This window comes from Motacilla alba, chromosome 2, assembly GCF_015832195.1.
Source record: "Motacilla alba alba isolate MOTALB_02 chromosome 2, Motacilla_alba_V1.0_pri, whole genome shotgun sequence".
Lineage (NCBI taxonomy): Eukaryota > Metazoa > Chordata > Aves > Passeriformes > Motacillidae > Motacilla > Motacilla alba.
The window spans coordinates 80,602,700-80,625,603 of NC_052017.1; the positions used below are offsets into that span (position 1 = coordinate 80,602,700).

Here is a 22,904-nt window from a genome sequence, read left to right on the forward strand (position 1 = left end):
ATTTATTTAATCTGAAGGCCAATGAGATCAGCATTGAATTTTGAAGAAAAATAATCTTGAACTAGAAGTAAACACTTAATTCTGATATCTAACTCGAGTCTTTATATTTTTCTCTCAAACCCACAATCATAAAGTGCTCTTAAAATAACTTGAGCAAGCATGTTATTTTTCTTAGAGTACCCCTATGAACTCATTGCTGGCAATGGCTATCTGCCTCTTGGGAAAAGGACACGTTATTCTTTTTATAGGATGACTGTTGACAAAGCTTGTCCTTCAGCTTCACTTGTAGAGCTGCTGTGTTGTAATTGGTTTCTACCAAAAGGCTAAAAAAAGAACTAGTTTGCTGTGGAGGGATATCACTAATATTTCAATAAGAGGAAATACAAGACTTGTTTAACTGGAAATATAGGGAACTCCATTTGTTGTGAGGAACAATTTATGTGCTTGACTTATCTTTCAGGTTTACTGGGAATTCTGTATAAACCAGACCTGATTTATAATTGCATGTCTTTGTTTATTTTTGGGATTTAGCATTTCCCTTAAAAAAGTAATTTAAACAAGATGTTTGGGGTTTTTTTCCTGCTACTCTCATCAACCTTGATCTTTTTTGTAAGCCCCAAATTTCTAACAGTGCCAACACTGAAAACTTTGGAAATGGCATGCAAAATAAGTAGAGCAGTTGACACCAAGCCTGTTCTCAGCTCTGTGCACACACTGACACCCTTCAAGACTTAGATGTAGCTGTAGATCTAGTCTAGAGAACCTGATTGATTACAGATGAAACCTGAGGATCTAGAGATTTCTGGTTTTAACTAGCAGCTTTAGTTTCTTTCTTGCTAGGTTGGTTGATTGTCTTCTCTTGCCCCTTTCTACATTGTGAAAAGTGTTGCTTTATGTTGTCTGAGTACCTTGTCTCCTTCTTGAGTATTTGGGGACTAAAACTTTCTAAGCCTTAAAAGAAATTTTGCATGTGTTGAATGTTCTTGCTTCCACATAAAAACTTATTTTCTAAAAATCAATTTTCATTTGAAGAATAGTGTTTCTGTGTTTGTCTTAGTATCTATAGATAGTTGATAATTGGAATGATCAGTCTTCAAAAAAAAAATGTCTGTTCCTGAATATCGTTCATGTTGCCTTTTAGGTACTTTAATGCCACCTTTCATCCCAAAAGAGAAAAAAACCACAACCTTTGGCTTAATAGTAGCATCTGGTTTTACTTCCATAATTGTCGTACTTGTCTCAAAATCATTAGGGTCGTGTGAACTGGAGTGCTCATAGGAGCCTTACTTTTGTGACTGAATGGCAAGGATTTGAGTTAACATGACTTAGTATTATATTGTTCAGATTTACATGTCATGTTGTGACTAAAATGAGTTTGGAATTGCTCTGGCAGGCAGCTGAATAGGGAGAAAGTGTGGAACAGAAGATAATCTCTTCAGCTTTAGCAAGGGCAACTGGTATATAAACTAGTGATTTCTTCTTCTGAAATGTTTCATTTGGCTTCTTTTTGCCACAGTAGTCCACAAGATTCATCATTTAAACAGCATTCGGGCTTATAACTGTAGTTATGTTGCAACATGTGGAATATGTAAAATTTTCTTAAGAACAATGTTCATTGATGTTTCATCTTTCTATAGTTTTAAGCCTAATCAAAAAGAAGGGAGATGTATTCGATGAAACAGGGAGCAGCTAACAGGCAAGCTCTAAGTGATGTCCAGGTGTTAGAAGAACAAATTACTTATTGGTAGAATTGCCTTGTTAAGGTTTAGGGCTGGACATGCTGCAGTGATCTCAGACCTAGGGGGAGGTTAACAAAGCTTGGGAAGAAGGATGTACCTCTGATAGTGAACACACAGAATGCAGAATTTAAGGGCCATGAAGACATCTGGCAGAACTCCCAAGACAATGAAGAAACTAACAAAGCAACTGTGCTTTGTTAATCAGCTCTGTCTGGGTAAAGGGTAATTCTGGTAGGGGCAGATTCAGCTCTGTCTGGGTAAAGGGTAGTTCTGGCAGGGGCAGATTGCAGGCACCAACTCACAGACTGCTGACCCAGAAAACCCTGCAACTCAAAAGAGAAGCACTGAGCATGAGACTAATTAGCATGGGAAGCAAGAGAATAATTTACCAATAGACAGAATACTTATTAATGAGAGAACTATGTAACTTGTAGCCAATGAACACTAATTCCTTTGTTTGCTAAAATGTATAAACAGTAAAAAAGTTTCGATGGTTGGCATGCTTGATTTGAGTAGTATCACGGAGCACCCAGGCTTGTGCAACTCTGAAATAAATAAGCAATATCTCCTCTGAGTGTGTAATTGGCGTGTTACACATCGGGTCATTAATCCAGTTTTTCTGGACAATGATTGCATGTTAGTCCCAGGAACTCATCAGCAGAGAAAGTTGTTGCATCAATTTTCCATCATCCAGTTTTTCTGGGGCTATACCCAGGTGTTCAAAAATGAATGGAAGTATAGCATCCTTGCCCCAAGGCATCTGTGGATGGAATCGGTTTTGTCTGGCAAGATCACTCCCAGTTCATTCCACTGGAGCTCAGCATGGGAAGTGAAGGATGTAAGTCAATATTCAGACTCATTGAAATGGTAAGATACTTCTCATACTTCTGGCAGTAATATTTTCATACTTGCAGTCCTATAGAAAAGATTTTGTAGACTCTGTATTTAAATATCATCTGTGAACTATGTTTTCTTTAAACCTTCTTTACTCAAAGTTCTACTTCAGTAAGTCCTGAAAGATTTACTGCCAACTCTTGCCAAGTTTCTAATGTTTCCAGACCTGTTGGAATGAGTCCAGAGGAGAGCAGAGCTGAAGCACCTCTCCTGTGAGGGCTGGCTAAGAGAGTTGGAGCTGTTCAGCCTGTAGAAGAGAGGGCTCTGGGGAGACCTTGTGGCACCTCATGGTACCTAAAAGGGGCCTACAAGAAAGCTGAAGTGGGACTCTTTGCAAGGACACGTAGTGACTGAACAAGAGGGAATGGCCTTAAGCTAAAGGAGAGCAGATTTAGATTAGATATTGGGAAGAAATTCTCTGCTATGAGTGAGGGTGGTGAGGCACTGGACCAGATTGCCCAGAGAGGTTGGTTGTGAACTCCCAGTACCTGGAGGTGTTCAAGACCAGTCTGGATGAGGCTCTGAGTAACCTGCTCTAGTGGAAGGTTCTCTGGCCATGGCAGGTGGTTTGGGACTAGATGATTTACTTGAAAGGAGGTTGTAGCATGGTACAGGTTGGCCTTTTGTGCTGGGCAACTAGCAATGGGACAAGAGGAAATGGCCTCAAGATGGGTCAGAGGAGGTTCAGGTCAGACATCAGGAAGAATTTCTTTACTGAAAGGGTGGGTAAGCATCAGAATGGGCTGTCCAGGGAAGTGTTGGCGTCACAGCTTCTGAAAGTGTTCAAGATGTGACTGGATGTGGCACTTAGTGCTGTGTTTAGTGGACAAGGGGGCGTTCCATCAAAGGTTGGAGTAAATGACCTTGGAGGTCTTTTCCAATCTTAATGATTCATTGATCTTTAAAGTCTCTTCCAAACCTAATCATTCCATGATTTAATGATTCTGGTGTCTTATGTAGTGTGGCATAAAGCAAGCTGGAGGCAAGCTAATTGCCTTTCTCTGGCATTTTTGTTACAGGCAGCTGCCTGTAACCTGTAGGTCACATGTTCCATTTGCTCAAGGTTCTGACCCATCAAGGGAAAATGAAGTATAACACGTATCTGAAATAAAACTACAGTGTTGATAGTTACTTTAGTAATGTGTGACAAATATATATGAATTAAATGAACAATGTGCTAGACAGAACTCATTTGAGCAATAACGTCTGTGTAGTAATTGTTGGATGGGGCTCAGTGACCAGAATTATTCTAGCTAGATAACTGGTTCATAGTAATGTTCCCTCCTTACAGTAAAACTTATCTATAATTTAAAAGATTCATATTAATAGTGAAATGTATCAGTGACACTTGTAATTTTCTAAAGAAGTCCTTGCAAACAGGATTTATAAATGCTTCCTGGTTTACTCTATGAATGGTCAAAACTAACCTCACCTTACAGTTCTTCCACATATTTGTAGGGGTGCTTGCTTGGAGTGTTTGCTTTCCCCTCTCTACACACATGCATTCACCACAGTTTTGCAGTCTATTCTAGTTTGTCAAGCAGTGGCATAGCTAGATAATGGATAATAATCTCTTCATTTGTATAGTCAAATTGCTGCTGTGGTATCCCACAAAGTAATAGTGGAAGGACAGAGAGGCCTTTCTGCTTGGAAGAACTAATCAGCTTCAGTCCAGTGGTTAGTGTGCAAGATTGTTCTGAAGACAAAGTGAATTGAAACAGAGATCAGAACACTGTTCTGATAGTTGATAGTTCTATTTTGAGCTCTGAAGAGCTCATCTCTTTGAAGAAAAAAGAAATATTGGTATCAAATATTGATTGTGTAATATCCAAAATTCATAAACTTCTTAACTTCATTCTGGCAAGCTGGACTGCAGGGATAAATGCAGTTACCTTTGCTGGAGAGTGAAAAAAAGTTAATAAAAGAAATGTCATTTGAATTAATCTTTTATGATTAGTGGGATCTTTTAAAGGCAGATGTGATTAAGTGCTTTAACTGGACTCAGAAAATATAATTGAATCAGAAGAAATTTTGTAATTTATGAAGTTATGTTAATTTAGATGAACCAGAAACATGGACAGGCTAATTGGACTACGCTAATGTACACAGACACTTGAGATTTTAATATACTTTTCTGAAAGCTGATGAACACTTTCTAAGTGCAAATGTTTCTCTATTGTTTGCCTCTGATTTGATGGTATATCTTGCCATGCTCTTACTACAGGCTGTGATTAAATGTCTGTGTTCTGCAAGATTTAAGTGCAGTTGTTATGTTTTAATTTGTAAATTCTTCAGGTTCTGTTACCTCAAACTTCAGCTGTAGTTCTGAAAGTGGCATCAGTAGGTCTTAGTATGGTAATTCAGATAATGTGCAGTAATATGTTGCTTTTGTAGGGCTCTTAATTAAATGTTAAGTTGCTTAATGCTAATGAAGAGGGGTGGAATATTGAGGGTTGACATTTAGCACTACTTCATTAAAAAAATTCGAAATAAAAATTCTATACTGTTTGTTATCTTAGTTTTAGATTAGCAATGCTAATAAAATGAGCTCTTATGCTCTGTTGAGTTCCTTTTTGCTGTGTGTACATTTTAAGGCAAAGCCAAATCAGAATATCCCTTGCTTTACTGTTTAGTAATTTGGCTCAGTTCTTCTGGATCTAGATCTGTCCTGTGCAGGATAATGCCTAAGGTGTAAGGCAGGCTGGGGCACTCCTGCATTCAGCTTCTGGGTTAAATGTGTGTAAATGTATTAATGAACAAATAGTTCTCTAGCAGTGCTGGTGTAGTTAGTTCATCCCTCTCTGCCTAATCCATCAACAGTAAGAACCTGTTGTGAATTTTGTAACTAGGTGGAATTGCTCTTCTCTGCTTTCTCTGCAGTGAGTCAGCCAAGATGGTGTCCCAGCAGGGGAAATTGTGTCTGTGAGCAAGCTGAAGGTTGCCATCAGGAGGCTGCCAAATGTCCTGTTAGTACTATCACATCCAAGACATGCAGGTCACCTTTCCTGCATTCCCATAGCCCAGGCTGAGTGTGTTGCTGTCACTGAACTCTGAGCAAGCAGGGGGCTTGGGCTGGCAGGAGCCTGCTGGCACTCACAGAGCTGTCAGTTTTTTTCCTGCTGCTTTGTGTCCTGAAGCTCAGGACAGAGAAGGGCAGCTGTTGGTGTGTAGGTGGGTGAGGTTTTTTCAAGGAACAAAGATAATGATATAGGTGGTGGGCAAGAGGGGAGAAACAGCTGATAGAAATAACAGGTGTGATAGGATGTTTTGGGTGAGTGGGAATAGAAGGCTTCAGAGGAAACCAGAGCCTGTGTGCCATAGGAGAACCATGCAGTGGGAGCTAGCAAATGGGCAACTGCAAAATTGTGGAAGCCTTTCTCCCTTCTCTCCAGCATTACACACCTGGCACTCCACTGGGGGCATGGTGTTACCCGCTTAGTCTCACCCTGACTGCTCCAGCATCAGACTCCTTTTGGACTAGATCAAAAACCAAGGTGCCAGCTAACCATTTCCACTGCTGCTGCACTGCTTTTTTTTAAGTGCTTAGAGGTGTACAATTAGCTAATGAATGCTAACACAGAGTTTCTCACACACATAACTGCGTGAAACTTGATGGCTGCGTTAATGTCAATAATGGGCAGGCAGGAGGAGTTGCTATATAATAGAACTACAGAAACCAAATTCCAAGTTGGAAAACTAGGTCAGGCTAATTGAAGTAATGTCACCAACTCTGAGAGTGGACAGTGTTCTCCTTTGCATGTTGAAGGTCTGTGGATCTACAGGGCTTTCAGCTGTTCTCCAGGTATGAACTTCCATGTACCTTGCTTTTCATTTGTTTTGTGTTTCTTTTGTGAAATATTATCTGCTTTGCAGTAGAAGTCTAACGTGGATGATATGATCCTGTGTATGTGTTATGGAAATTAACAAGTTAATTTTTCAAACTTATGTAATGCATCCTGATTTGTGGAACCCAAAAGAGATCAGCAAAACCATCCCATAAATTAAAGCATGCTCTCAGTGGGAAATGATAGCAACTTTGTTTTGTATCTTGGACGGAGAGGTCTTTGGTTTAGTGTGGCTGCTTCATAACCCAGACTCTTAACTCTCCAACTTTTACTTCTGAAAAAATAAAAATGTTATGTTTTTTACCAGAGCAATCAAAAGGCCAGTATTTTCATTTGTCTGAGAACTTAGGATCATCAGAAGACTTATGAAGTATTAACGCTTAATTTAGTGTGGGAACACAGTTGAAATAGGTTGGAAAATGATGGTGGACTTCTGCCTGAGTTCTGTTTATTGTGGAGAATACGGAACACAAAATATTTGCTTAAATTATCTGTAATACAAAGTGTACTCTGAGATAATAACAAAAAATTCAATATAGCTTCTTTATTCCACTGTCAGCATATTCAGACTTTCCTTTTTTCCCCTGTGTCTTTAAATATCTTCTTGAAAACCTTTCAAAGGTAGTTTTATTAACCTAACATAGTGCAGATGTTGCTAGCTTGAGAAATAAGTCACAATGACTTGTAGTATTGTGTCAAAAATATCATTTAGAGACTTAGAATGAGGGGAGCAATTAATGAACAGTCTTCACTGCAAACAAATGTCAGAGACTCCTCCAGGGCTAAGCTGCTTCTGTGCCATATTCATTAATTGCTCTTTTGAGCAAAGTTGGTGTTGATGAGTGGGTTTAATTAAGTATACCTGAGAAATTCCACAAAAACAGATCAGAAGTATTAGAATGAAAGATTTGCATTCGATTTAATAAATAAAGACCTTTTCTTTCTCAGGAGCTTTTATGCTTCATGTAACTGTTTCTGGCTGACATTTCTCCCTGACTACTGTGTTGTCCTCACTGGAGAGTGGCAGACATGTCTTATGGTTTGCTTCAGGATGCATGCCAAATATTGTGCCCATATTTAAGTCTCTATTATTAAATATGTATTAAATCTGTCATAATGGAAGATATCTCTCAGAACACTCTCACTCTACCTGTTGAAAAATGGCAGGAGAGGGAAGAAGCACATGTGAGTAGAACGATAGAAATCTTCAACTGCTAAAGCTCATTCCAAACTTGATGACCCTATAACCTTGTTAAAAATGCCTCCTTGGGAAAAATCTCTGTACTCATATGTAAAAAAAATCTAAACATATGTAGATCTGGGTTTTTTCAATGTACTTTGTGGCTTACAGATCTAAATTGAAACTTGATGAGTGGTGGCTCCCAAAACCCATGTTATTATGTGAAAAACAGTAATACATATATCAGCACGGGTTTTTTGTTACATTTTTGGTTCTATTTTGACACATAGAAGAGTCTGTCTAGAAGGAGAAGGCTACTTCTGTATATTTTTTCTGTGCATTGAAAATTGCATTAATATATAAAAATATACTATTATTTTGTGTTTCAATGAGAGGGTTCAGGGGGAGGGGGACCTTTTTTAGTTATACTGCTTTTAGGTATTTGTTTCAGTTTTATTTGTACGTTTTATTGTGTAAAGTCAATCAGAATGTGAAGAACAGTTTGGTGAAAGTACTCATAATTTGCAATTTTGAGCCAAGTGGTAACTGGAAGATTTAATGGCCTTCCAGTACCACTTCAGAAATGGAGATGTGCCATTGGACAGACATGTCAGAACTTAGTAAAAATAGCATATTCTACAGTGGGCATTCATCCAGAAATCTAAATTTAGCTTTGTATCCTGAGAGTAGTACTGCAGGTGGTCACAAGCACTAAATTGTATTCAGCACCTTCTGTTATTTAAGCAGGTCTCAATATAATTATTTTAAACATTTTATGGTTTTATGCAAGGCTACCTTACTCTTATTACTGTGGTTCTTTATATGGCATCAAAATGTGAAACGCGTTTCATAGGAATTAAAACAAAGCCTTAGCCAGAGATGTTTAGTGTCATGGTTCCGCGTGAATGGAAGTCAGTGGCACAATTCCAGCTGACTTCAGCTGGGAGTATTAGTAGATCCTGACTTCTTTCTGATAATGCATATAAACACACAGCCAGTTGGCAGGTTTGAGTGGGATTTATTTTACATTATTCTCTTTTGCTTGTAGCATTCCAGTAGAGTTTGGCCAAACAAGCTTGAAGAAAAGTTCTATCCATGCATTAGGGGAATGTAAAGCTTGAGGAGAAACAGAGCTCTGGTATTATGGTTTGATTAATTACTTGAATACAGTTTCTGAGGAGTGTTGTATGGGGAAAGTCTGTACTGACCTTTTCTTTCCATTATTCTGCCCTCTTCTTCCTCTTTCTGGAACAGTAGCAGGACACAGGATTTTTAATAACTGTGGGTAGTAGGTTTCTTTAAAACCCACTGGAATGACTTGTAGAAATAAGATAGAATTTTCTTGTGGCATAATTACTGAGTACAGGTGTTAGTTATCATGTTTGTTTTCAGATGGGGAAAGGAGCATATGTTTTTCACTCTCTCTATAGATGACTCTGTGTGTGTGGGCAGGGTGTGGGAGAGAGATGACAGAACTCTGTGTGTATGTAAATATCCTCCTAGAGGACAAACACCAAACACCTAGGAAAAAGATGGTTTCCCTTATTTTTTATATTTTAACTACATGCGATCATAATTTTTTTCTTCAGAGAGTATTACTTAATGTTTTAGTGGTTATAAATAGACTTCTGACTTTTAAACATGATCTGTAAGGTGATAGACTGCTGCTTCACATTTTCAGATTCATCTGCAGATCTTTATTGCTTTGGTCACAGATTTTTTTTACAGCAATTCCTTGTCATATTGAATACTTGTGAGTATTCCAACAGTTTCTTGGGTGATAAAAGAAGTTATTCATTCTTAATTTAGATGATGTCTGTTATTTTCATTACTTTCAATTGTAAGAATTTAGGTAATGCTGGGATGAAGAGGCTGGATTTTTAGCTGTAATATTCATGACTAGAGTGAAGAGAAAGCCATTCATGTGCACTGAAGGGGACACAACGAGTACAGTGGGTAAGGCAGAAGGGTGATTTCTCCAAAGATTCATAGCAGAAGCTTATTCTGTTTATTTGCCATAGTAGACTAGTGGTAGGCTTCAAAACAGTGATAAGATTGAGCAGTACTTGGTACTTGTGCTTTAAAAAAGCTGACAGGGAAAACCCTCGCACATATAAGATGTTTAACAAAGGTAATTTTAAGTGATTGCAAATGCATCATGTCTGTATGGAAATGGAAGTGCTTAGTAAACCTAACCCAGTGGCCTAAGCAAGTTTGCTTTTTTAATTATAAGTCTTTGCTATTGTAGAAGCAATAAGTAAAAAAAAAAATTAAAAATCAGGAAGTAAGCTTTTGCCCACCAATATAAACCTGGCAATAATGGGTCTGTAGTGTGGTGTGGTGTCACAAAGATCTCTGCTTCTTATTTGCATCTTGGATGAGCAAATGTTACAGCCATGAAAGTGAATGGTGTTACTTGGGCAGCAGCCGCAGTGAAACTTAGTGCATGAGCTAGAAGCAGAAATGAGTTCTGTGGTTCTGGTTTACAGTCCGAGTGAAATTGATGTATGTGGGTAAATGCAAGCACCAAAATGAACCTTCTAAGAAAGTATTCAGTACAGGATGAATTTGGGAAAGCTGTGTCATGAGATCTAATGAAGTTGTAGTTATTGTCTTAGCATGACACCTATTATAAAGGCACATAAATAACAGATTAAAAAAATATGGGCCTATAATGCCTTTCTCCTGTCTAAGGGAGAAACTAATATGTATAAGCCTGTAAAACCTTTTGTAAAGGAGTCCAGACTGCTTCAGTGGAAGGTGCTGTATGAGTAAATAGTTCAATTGTATCCAAGTTCAGTGAACTTATTTAAAAAATAATTTAAAAAATTAAGCACTAATAAGCTTGTAATACTCTGATTAAAAAAAAAAAATCCCATGCTGTTCTAGTGTTAGCCTGGACAGCAACATGAACAGTTGAAAAACACATTTAAGATAACCAGAATTTTATAAAAAGAAAGACTGGAGAAACCAAACTTGTTCTAAATTTTTCTATGTTCTAAGATTAAGGGAAAAAAAAAAGAAGCAACAGCACCTTTTGCCCCTTTCCTGAAAATGACCATTTTAATGCTTATTTCAACTACAACGGTTGTGCTGGCCTAGATGGGGACTAGTGAAAAGAAAACTCTTGAAGGCTGAGCTTATTCATGGACTCCTCTTCCCTGTCAGCCTCTGTGTTTCTCAGTAAATGCACCCTAAGTGCGGGCAAAGCATTTGATTCATCTCTCTGAACAACCACATCTGTGGCTTAGATGGTTCATCTCTTTTTATAAGAAGGATTTAAGCTTCACAGAAATAAATTATTCCCATATTGTTGTGAGTTTTTTGCACTAATTTTAGACAAAGATGCTTTAGATGTGGGGAAGAAAGTTCTCTGTCTTGTTTAGGTGACAACTGGAGACTTGCATGAGAAGTAGAAAATGTGACTAGTTCTTTATGATATGACATTTTAGGACAGATTGACAAACAGCTTGAATGACATTTGAAGTGTGAGATGTTGTAAGAACTCACTGCCTTTGCTGTACGTAAACACTGCTGTGAGAAAAACAAGCTTTTATTTAAAAAAGAAAAATGATGAGGGAGAGAAGAGCAAGTTATGCCTTAAGCTATTTCCTTGTATCATTAACACCTGGACTGTCTTCAGAAAATGGCATGTCTTTCTGCTTTTATAATTTCAGAGTGGTTATTGAATGAGCAGTAGGGGGCTTTTTTTCTTTATCCGGTGCCTTACTGAGTTCTTTGCAGCCTGCTGACTCTGTTAGGAAGCCAAAATTGCAATTTTAGCTATCAGGCATAGAAATCATTAACAACATTTATTGACTTCTAAACACTCTTCTGTTATCTCTATGCTGTCAGATCACCCTTGCCCAGTTTCTACAAAACATAATTGAAAACAATGAAATTTCTCAACTTTTGTGGACAGGTTACAGACTGGAGAAGATTTTTATCTGAGAAGACATCATTCAAGATGAAGCTATAAGGAGCTGCACGTGCTAGCGGTAAGGACAGCTTTAAAAAAGAAATCTCTACAAAAAAACCCACGTGCCTTTTCTGCTTTGTCCTTTGCATTAAACCAAGGGATATTTTGCAGAGGTCAAATAAGAAAGTTGTTGTGGAACTGACACAGAAATCCATTCATGCTGACTTCAGATTTCTAGGTTTCAGTATCTGTAGCTTCCTTGCACAGCTCAGTTCAGTTTTAAAGTAACAATTAATGCTCTGGTTTTGATTCTTTAGGTTTGATTTATGTATGAAGCTCCTTTGAAAGAATAGGATAGATAGCATTGCAACTGCTTCAGGTGAGGAAATGAGTGAGAATAATTAAATGCAGCTTTCAAGTAGTCTTATGTATCGAAGAGCATTCTCCATGAGGAGTAATAATATTCTGTCAACTAAGAAATGAAGAAGGGGTAAAGAGAAGATAATTTAAATTAAAAAGCAAAAAAAAAATCTTTTAATAGACCAGAAAGTAGGACACAAAGCTGAAAAGTTAAAAAGGAAGCATACTGTAAAAATGTAAACTCTTTTTTAATACATTAACAAGTCAACGTATTTCACTTTGTGTTTGGAACTAAAGCTACACACAGATACATCCTGCTGGAAATATGTGATTATATTTAATTAGAACCTTGCAAGTTTCTTTTCATATTAAGTACAACAGAGGAGTTAGTAAATTGATATATGAGAATGTTAGAAATAAGTTAAAAAGTAACCTGGATGGTTATAGTTGTTACATACTGACTTTGACTGGGTCTGGGTACTGTATGTTCTCCCATGTTTTGGAGTACATGTGAAAATTGGGAGTGATGACAAAAATCTGCTTTCTAATGCTGTATAATAATATCAGTTGGAGCAAGCCTTTGGCCTTCTTGATATGGATTATATCTGTTCTGAGGATGACATGGCTGCAACCTTCTCCCCTCCTCCAATAAAATACTAACCCTGTTTCTAAGCTTTGTTTCTTTTTGTCACTTTTGTGTGCTTTTCATCTCATAGATTGTCCCTCCTCTATAAATTTACCAGACAGTAACATCTACATAGAAGTCCTGTACCATGAGACACTGGGAGCTTAAAATCCTCATCAGATGTATGTATGTGAACTGTATTATTTGTCTTGATCTGGAATCTGTCTTTATTATTATACTTTTTGAATGCTGAATGTGTCGTACTGCCAAAGGGAAATAATTCTCCCTGCCACCCATTGCGTTTTGTTCAATTTAAGCAGGTTTTACCAAGTTCCTATCAGGTTGCGGTGCTGTGGCTTTGTGTAGATTAAGTACTAAAAATTGTGTGAGAAGGATAAAAGAAAGGTTGAGAAGAGTGGTCAGGAAGTAGCAGGGTGTTAGGAGATGGGTTTGGAGTGAGTTCAGAGTGAAGAGGCAGATCAGGATGCGTGGGAAACGGATATGTTGTTCTCAGACATAAGATGTGGAAGGCTGGTATCAATTTGTTGGGAGGAATGTGATGAAAAATGAGACTCTGATAACTGTTTGAAGGTTTGAAAGCGATCTTTGATGTATTGTGAAATACGTGTCCAGTGACATTTTCTAAAACCAAGGATGGCAATGCTGTCAGATCCACTTTAGATGAGGTCTTGTAATTTTTTTAATGTTGCTACTCTGTGAATAACAGAAAGTAACACTTCTGCTAAGCAGAAGTGTTAAGGCTGTGGTGTGGACAGGGAAGGTGCTTGAGCCGTGCTGTGAAGTGGCACCTGAGGCTGTGCTGTGGCACAGGATGCCATCTCACAGCCACTGCTGCAGCCAGCTGTCAGGGGCCAGGACCGGTGGGCGACTTCACGCAGAGCTGGTGGTGTTAGCACCGCAAATAGCTCTGGGGCACCGTCCTGTTGCATCACTTCAAAAAGAATTGAAGTGGTCATCACGCCATGCCCACAGTGGGTGCTCCCTCCAGTACTCCTCGGGACGAGGTTTGCCTTCAACTTTGCCCAAATGTCTGGATTCTCACTTGATTTCTGAGGTAGTTGTCTCTGTCACTGAATGTGCATGGAGCACAAAGGTACGCTCACAGGTATTGTGAACTCAAATTTACTGCCAGAACATCGAATTCTAATCATTATGGGGCACCTGGCATTTAAATGAAGAAACAAAATGCCTCAGCCTTGATAATTGAACTTGCTGCATTCATATTCATCATTTCGGTTGTACAAGGGAGGGAAGGAAAACTTGCCCTGACATGAAGTGCCAAGCTCAGCTGGACATCAGACTGCAGCAGGTGTTCTTGAGGGATGAAGGACCTGCAATTTGCAGGAAGCCTCCTTGGGAGGAGTAGAGGGCTGTCTGCTTTTGAACAGCAAATTTGCAACTACTTGCTGAAACTTTTGCCCAGTGACTGTAGTTGCTGTTGGCCTTTTTGAAACATACAGAAACTTGCTTGCTGTACCGTGGTGATTAGAAAATATTAATTTTGTTACGTACAAAAATCCATAATGAAAGTCCTTAATGAAAGGTTGACCATTTTCTGCTACTGTTAATTTCTAAGCTTTTTTTTTTTTTTTTTGCAAATGTAATTGCTGCTATGATTACAGAATGCCAAATTGAGTTTGGGGACATATGCAATATTCTTTTACCACTAGTCTAGTCAAATAATTTTATGAGACAAAGAGCTCGTTGAACACCAAATTGGTTTGTTTACTTCAGTAGCTTAACTGCATTAAAATCAAAGAGCTTTCATGGGCAGGGGGTAATCTGTGTCATTGCTGGACACCATTAATCACTCTCTCGACTGAGTGCAACACTTTTGAAAAGTGACTTATAGATGATTGAATAACTTTACTCTCTACACCATTAATGGCTCCCAGCAGGCTGCTAGTGTGCAATCACAAACATCTGCGCATTTGAAAGTTTCCACTTCCCCAAACAGAGACATATTTTACAAAGAAAAAAAAGAAAAGGGAAGAAAGAGGAGAATTTGCTTTTGCAGGAGTGGTCTGTTGGAAAAAGGGCTAGCGGAAAATGCTCATGCTTTAACTCTTGTATGTTATAGTATCATCTGAGTTTACCTTGAGATCTTTATGTTCTTAATGGCATTAGAAGAATTTTTTGGTTTTAATTTGTTTTTGTTGTTTCTACTCCATAGGATCTTTCTGACATTTGATATCCAGTAGTGAAAGAAAATATATCCTGCTTGCCTAGTAACTCATGGATGTTTTGGTTTTAACTGTGTTTAAAGTAAATGTAGCCACTTACCCCTAGACACTGCAGAGTGTGCATTACTTATTCAAAGCTGATTTCTCTTTTGGAAACCAGCTTAACAGAACAGAGAGCAGAAATCCTTTCTCCAGGCAGTCTGCTACTTCTAAAGTGGTCTTTTAGACAACCATTTAATTATTCAGGGAAAGAATGCTGAGCATTGGCTGTGTTTCCACTCTGCACAGTGTCACTGTGGTTCCTCACCACACCTGACCCAGGTGGGCACTACATAGCTGTTGTGACCATCACAGAATCACTGAGTGAAGGATGCTTGGGACTGGAACAGATCATCCAATCAACCACCCGTGTTCAAACTGTATTTGTTTTCATTTAGCCTCTTCTAGCACGTTTTGCAGACTATCTCAGCTTTTTACTTTCGAGGACTTCCAGTACTTGTCCTACCAATCTTGTAGAGTATTAATCCAAGACTAACATATTAAAAGCATGAGATTGATGGTGCTGCTTCACAGTTCACTTTTTACTGTTCTTGCAGTGAAAAGACCTCACCTAAGAGGACTTGATAGGTAGGGAAAAAAAAGGATGACCCAAAGGAAATAAGAAGAAGGAAGGATGCCTCCTTTATCGGTCAAAGATAATTGGTTCTGTACTGAAGACGCGTTTTAAGTTATCTATGGGTAAGGATATGACAGGATTAATCAGTTTCATGAAGCAGTGAAAATTTACTGTGTAATTGAAAGGTGAAAGGTTTGCATCCGTAAATCAGATTGGTACTGGGGTAAGATAAAGATAGCCTTGAGTTAGAAGTCTAACAATTAATAATGAAAAGGAAAGTAAGATGCATTGTGTGTGTTCCCTAACAGCTATGCAGAATGGGACTCCTAGGTAAGTGTCTGTTAGCCCAGAGCATGTTATAGCCAAAAGTTGATGTATAGTGGGAGAATAGGGCTCCTGAAGCTTCTGCTAAGTACTTTGACAATGCTAACTATGATTTTAGAAGAGTGGGCATCTTTGCCTATTCCAGCATTGCTACTATGAGTTAGAAATGTTAGATGGATCCAGAGTTCCCACTTCACTATCAGGTGGGGGGGCAGATTTTTTTGTGCTGTCTCAAGTAACTTGTCCAGCTACTTAGATGATGCACCCTGTAAGTTGCAACCTAATGGGTCATGTGTCCCTGAAAATTCTTCCTATCAGATGTTTTTATTTTTCTGTGAGCTTCTAATCTGTTTAACTTCTGTGGCCTGTGGTTTAAATGTACTCATCACTGGTGTCCTGGACTGAGCATCCAAGGGGTGAGGTCCAACTCTGAGCAGAAGATATGAGTTTTGAACTTCCTGAATGTATTCTGGCTTGTCATCTGAACTGCTAATTCCTAACGATGGTAACAAAATGGTAGAAAAAAAGCAAGGCTGACAGAGTGATCATATTGAGCAATTTTTTTGCCCACTACACTAGTATATTTTCTTTGTACATGCGCTACCTGTTTCCTTTTATTTTCAGAAAATTATTTGATTATTAAAAACAAATCCACAGTAAGACAGAACTATCCCGTGGACAAATACTTCCCTGCAGAATTCCTGTAGCCAGAGGAATTTAGGCAGTTACAGTAGTAGTGAAGTGGCAAGGCTTGGTCTCAAAACTTCTTTGCCAAAAGGGGATTTTGTTTGGCCTTATGTCTGGCCATACTGCTGGTCCTGATCTTGTTAAATGCTTTCCACTACCCAAATTATTTTATATGTGTATATTTGTAGTATACAAGAGAGGGGCTTTGTGTGTCAAGACCAGGAAAATGAATTTTCATTCCATCAAGGCAGAATTGATAGGAGGAGGATCATTAGCTACTGGCACTTGTCCTGGACCATAAACTACAATTGCTATTAAAAGAAAGTGGCTGGAAATTAAACCTGTCTTTAGCATGAGCATCCAATAGAACATCATGAGGAGAGCGCATAAATCATAATTAAGTTTTAAAATCTTTTTCCCTTATAAATTAAAGGAAATGAAGAAATCTTATTGGTTCTCTATGATTTTTTCTTTCTCCCCTCCCACCTCCCCTACTTATTGTAGGTAGTGTTGGATTATTCTCCAAATAGTTTGTTGTGAATTTATCCCTAGTATTCACACTTTCATTTATTTTTTTTTTTGTTTTCATTGTTAGTGACTGAAACTTGGTTACTTAACTGCTCTTTGTATTCTCGGCTGCAACTGTCAATGCTGGTACCCAGTTCTGCTGATGGATTTAGTGAAACAAAGCTGGGCTCCAGTCACCAGTGTTTTCTGTAGGCAGTGGGCAAATGGCAATATCCAGGAGCCATGATGAGCGGAGGCTGGATCTGTGCAGACACTGGTAGGCGCTGGCTGTGGATGCCGTGTTCACTCTTCATTTGTGAGTTGCTGGTTTATGTCAGCTCTGAGCTTGTCTAGTGAGATTTTTCATAGCAGCTTCTGAGCAGTCGTGCTCTCAGGAGGGTGAGGAGGTCTCCCTGTGCCAGCCCTAGTGCTCCGGCTGTGCCTCCTGCGATGTCTCCCTACAAGTGAGACCCTGTGGCTTAGCTGCAGCAAGCCTCTGGGATTATGGCAGAAATGGGAGACTGCAGTAAGTGAAATATGCGTTACACGGATCTACAAGTTCTCTAATTTGGAGCTTGTGTGTTTACAGACCGTGATAACTGAAGCTAAACAAAGCCAAGCAGCCTTTAAGTGATGCAATAAAAACAAACAAGCATGTACATCTCTCTTCCTAGGTGCCTTCATTATGGCAGTGGCTTGGAAGTGAGGCTGTAATTAATCCTCTAAAGTGTCAGCCTCCAGTATTTATAACTTGCTTTCTCATCTGTATGATGGAGTCCCACCCTCTCTCATGCTTGCAGCAAAGTTGATTTGGATTTTGTTCCCCTGTTTTCTAAGTTAGTAATAAAATGTACAATCATATGTTGTGCTCTTGACTAAGTTTCTTTTGCATCTATTTTTGTTGACATCAAGCATTAATAACAAAACTTTTTCTCCTGTTTTTGTAGAGAATTGTCTAACTGAAAACTGAACTGTGTAGGAGCAGGGGGAAAAATAGCATGTGTGAGCAGAACCAAGCCTTTGTATTTAAAAAAAATTCAAAACTTATTAGTAATTAACTAATTATTAATCAATCTGAACTACATAGAGGAAGGTCTTGTATTTTTTGACAGCATGCTTATAGTGTTCTGAACCCCTTGTCTTTGGTTATTGTCTGGCTTAGGTGTGGCAGCAAAAGCTGTTTGCAATCTTGTGCTTGGCATGGAAGTGGCCAACAGGTTGTAAATTCACAGATTTTATGTATCACTGCTGAATTCCACACTGCAGTGGTACTTTTACAACAGTAGGTTGGTGTTGATACATGAGTCAGCTTCTGGTAAAGCAAGGCCGTGGAAGAAATATTTTTTTTTTCTGGAAACAGTACTTGTAAAGGATTGATTGAGGGGTAAGGTACTAGTTAGGACTTCTTAAAAATAATGAGTTAATAAGAGTTGCCTTTTAATAAGATATGATCAACTGTGTAAGACACATTTGCGATATAGCTCTGAAGTGTATATGTTCCTAAATCATTACTGACTATTTTATGCTTTTCATCCTCAGATGTGAAGTTTAAGTACAAATATCGGTATTTAATACTCAGCACTAAAAGTAAAGTGTATGTTTGATCAATAAATTAAGGAATTATGAAAGGAATTTTGCATGGTCTGAGTTCACATGTCATACAAAGACAACATGATCAATTTTGTAGGAAAAAAAATTGATCTTTTTGTCTACCAGAGGAAAAAGAGTAACTTCTAATCAAAACTACACTGGGATAATAAAAAATAAATTGGGAAGACTTATTTTGCTATGGGTCAATTATGTCACATTAAAGAGTACAACTTCCCTAGGTGTATTAATATAATACAACACTGGGATTGTCACCAGTGTTCACTTCATACTTGCTGACACCAGTTTTGCCTGGAAACTATTCAGTTATCGCACAATCAGAGACTGTCCTGAGAATGGTATCCAGTTGGTACAGAAAATTTAGCACTTTTCATGCTGTGGTAAGTGCAGGGAGGTCCTCCTCACAGTGTGTATAAGTGTCCAGGGAAGTCTGGCCTGGCTGCATCACTGTGAGCCAGCAATGCAGAGTGATCTGCACTTGTAATGAAAAGTGTTGTGCAGATCAGCCCAGTGTTACAGCCATCATGGGTTGTGTAGCAAAGGAGCTGGGAGCCCTTTTCCAGTGGCAGCTGGAGTCCTGCCTCTTGGGCTTATGCATGGAGATGTCAGTGAGAGTTTCCTGGCACAGAAGTTTCTTTCTGCCAACACTTTAGGCACTTTTTGTTTTCAGTCATGTAAACAGTGGGTGATCTACAGAACGAGATCAACTATGGTATAAAAATGGGAAAAGAGATTAATATTTTCTGCTTTGCTAAAGAACAGATGGTGGAAATGACACACCTAGCTAGTGTGCTAGATAGAATTGGGCTGTTATCATCTGGTTTGCATTAGAAACTGTGAATGATACTGGTAAAATAAGTGAATAGAAGAAACTAGCATCAAAGCTAACTACTTTCTGATATTTTAAGGTATGAATTAAAATTTGACTTTTTTTTTTATGCTTGCAAGCATAATTACAGTTTGACTAGTATCTTTATAGAAAACAGATTTTCGGCATTGGGTTACTTATTCTGGAAGATAGGCTTCCAGAATAAAAACAACATGCTCAGGCATTTTAAAAAGGTTTTTTTTTAAAATTTATTTTAAGAATATGCAATAATGATTTCTTAGCTTCAAGGCTTTAGGATAAACAGTGAGTTGAAAAAGTCTATTCTGTCCTGGCCAATGGATTGTTGTCTGCTCTATATATTTAGCTGTATACAAACAAAGGTATGAAGATAAACCTTCCCCCTTTGCTCCCCCCAAAAAACTGTGAAGAGTGCTGTTCTTTGTTTCTGAGTGGGCTAGAAAAAAGAGTATTGCTCAGCTTCAAGCCTTGGCTGTCATCTCTTTTAGCATTTGTGGAAATACTCCCCAGCTTCCAGGAACAGACCTGTGAAATCTGTGAGATGAAGACTATTTTTTAACAAATGTAGTCCTGGCATTGGTTTGTGTACTTACTAAGTTGCATTTTGACTATAAATTCTTATTTTGCAAAGTGCAGAATTTGTTGCTAAACAAATTATAAGCTAATGTAGGCTCTTTTTTTTTTGCATTAAGTAATTTTTGATGCTCTTATTTATTTTTAAGTCAAATACCATCTGTGTTCTTTATTATAATACTGTAGTTTTCGCAATTAGCACTATATTGCTAGTGCTGAACCACATATGTTAATAATTTCTTTCCTAGTTGGCATTGATCTTTTGTTCCATGCTGTTAGTTCTGAAATCTGGAACTCTGTTGCTTACCTCTGAATTACTGATCCTTGAGCCATGAAGCATGTTTCAAGTTGTTTTGATATTACGTAGATTACGTTTAGAATATTTGAAACTCCACAATGCTGTGTGTGTTGATTTATTTATTACTTAAATACAACATGACTTACCTGAGGTAGTGCAGTTTTTTTTCAAATGCAGAGGACATTTGCAGTGTCTGCTGCACTGTCTGGGAGTTACTGCTCTTTGGATGATTGCCGTGGATTCATTTATTGTAGTCCTTATGCAAGTAACTTCTGGATGAATTGGCGTGTTTTATGGTCAGACCTCTGCAGGAGTCAAAACTCTGCAGGAAATGATCTGATTTCCTCATTCCCACTTCTGTAACACTGAAAATGATGGCTAGCTAAGGGGACTTCCAGAACATGGAAATGCCATTTCTGTGTTGTTTGGCTCGGCTGCGTAGAATGCATCCTGGTATTAAACAACAAAACAAAACAGCCCTTTATAATCAGAAGCACAGAGGTATGACTTCTTTCTTGGTGTCCTCTCGTGCCTCTTGTTATCATGTTCTGAATGTGCCCACACAACAGTTAAAGGCAGAAGGAAGCTTGTTCTGTTTACAGTTCAAGCTGGCTGGCAGGGAGCCAGCTCCCATCTGAAGGTTGTGCAGACTTTTCAGTTCACTGCAGTGTCAGACTTAAGTTAACACAATTCTGCTGTGTCTACAAGTCTTATTTTTTCCCCTGGGTTTGTTGGGCAGCTTGGAGCTCTTGAGGTATGACCTTTTCTTCAATACATGACATAACTGTACTCTTCATCACAAACGCCTCTTTTTTTCTTTGGCAAGTGATGAATTGAGATTCTGCTTAGAAACTGTAAGACTCTTCACTTTTTCTGCTCTACCTACATGCCCAAACCCATTTGCTGTTTGGAACTTCGAATTTGCAATCTGGAAAATTTGTAGCTAGCTTTAGAGTTGGAAAATCTAACCCAGAGGTTTTATATTTGTGTCATGACTGTTTAATTCACATTCCACCTTGCAAGCTAGGCACCCAGAAAACAAAGGAGGTGCCTGTGGGAAGTTATGTATGTGACTTGCTAATCACAGTGGAGTAAAGGGGTAGTACTGCCTCCAAACTTTGGGTGGAAACCTCAACTCCATTGTTCTCTGCTATATAACCCTCAAAGTTACTAAAGTGAGAACCTACCTGTAAATGGCTTCTCCCTCCTCCAGCCTCTCCAGCTATAAATAGGTGTGTAATGAAAGTGCAGGACTGAAGATAAGAGGTGTTGGAAAAGGACAGAGCATCAAAAACAGTCTGGGGACTGAAACTGTAAAAGTCAAGCAGCTTCCAGCACTGGCTGATGAACTTGTGCATGTAATGCAAACAAGTCCAAGCATCAAGTGACAGACCAGTCGTGGCTGAAAAGCAAGAATTTGAAGTACCTGTTGTTAACTTGAGCTCTGTAAGGGCCATCATTCAAATATGATTTTCTGCTCTGCATGAAAATTTTGGGTCTGTGGACTGGCTGCACTCTTTTAATATTTATCAGGAAGGACCACTAGTTGCAAGAACTGAGTTGATGGTGGGCTACCTAATTCCTTTGACCCTTCAACTGGAATAGCAAAAGAAGCCTAAGTCACATTTTGGTTACTTTTTATTACCTTTCTTTAAAGCAGTCATGATAATCTTGAGACTACGAACAGAATTAATTTTCATCATCAACAGTAACTTTATGCTGGTTTCAGAAGCTTGGAAGTGATCTTTATAAGAAACTGGAGGCTGATCCTTTTCCAAGAAGGCATGATGAAGTCACGAGGGTACAGGCATTAATCAGATCTGCTTGCTGTTAAGCAGGTTCTGTGTTCCCTGGATATTTGGAAACCTTGTCCACTGCTTTGTCTCTCTGCAAGTCTAGCTATGCTTTTACAACTAGAGAAGAGAGAAGCTACTTTTTTCTTTTCTCAAGGTAGTCTAGATAGCTCTGGTGCTTTCTACACACCTGTTACCTGGGGCTGAAAGTCATTCATTAATTAGCAATGTTCTCTGTAGCAAGGAAATATTATCCTAGTTGTAAGATTAAAGTATGACCTGCTCCTTTTTAGCGCCAGATCTATATTTCAATATTTGTAGTAATTTGTTTGAAGGGCTTGACTTGGACACCCATTAAAATGCTTTTTTTTTTTTTAACACTTTGTCCAAAACCTTATAACAGTTTCTTTTTTTTAAAATGTGCAAGGCTGTGATTTACAGCTCCTGCTCTTCAGCTCTTTTGGCATTGTCAAGACCTAGGGCTACTTCAGCACATGGGTGGGTTGGCAGGTGTGATAGCAGTGCCTGGACTGTGTCTTTTGATTCCACAACAGTTTCTTGACAATCAAAAGTGGTGTTGACCATGAGTTCATTATCACAAAGGGGTTTTTTTTTGTGCGTGTGTTGGTTCAATTTTAACACTTATAAATTTGGATTCTGAAAGGTGTGTTGTTGTTGCTGTTGTTACTTAAGGAAATCTACTTGAGATGAGAGGGTGTTAAGTAGCCTTTTAATTGGTTGGATATTTTTAGTTTCTCTTTTGTTGTTGTAGTTGGAGGAATGGAATTGATATGTGTGCAGCATCAGCCTTTTGCTTGTCTTTGGTTCCTGTGTGCATAAGAACTCAGGGGAGTTGCAGATTTAGTGGTTTGTTCTGCCTAGCTG

The 22,904-nt window shown here is 38.6% G+C and overlaps 1 protein-coding gene across 5 annotated transcripts in view; it reads left to right on the plus strand.

Moving 5' to 3' along the window:
- SEMA5A (semaphorin 5A) overlaps nucleotides 1-22,904 on the plus strand; it is a 318,036-nt gene that overhangs the window by 7,139 nt on the left and 287,993 nt on the right. For 2 of the 5 annotated variants that reach the window (XM_038128190.1, XM_038128191.1), the window contains exon 2: nucleotides 11,581-11,656. The exons of 2 other annotated variants lie outside the window; for them this stretch is intronic. The gene's annotated coding sequence lies outside the window, so the exon portion shown is untranslated. Of the gene's footprint in view, nucleotides 1-11,580; nucleotides 11,657-12,721; nucleotides 12,745-22,904 lie in introns of those variants that run through there. One more of the 5 variants, XM_038128192.1, reaches the window with a different exon arrangement.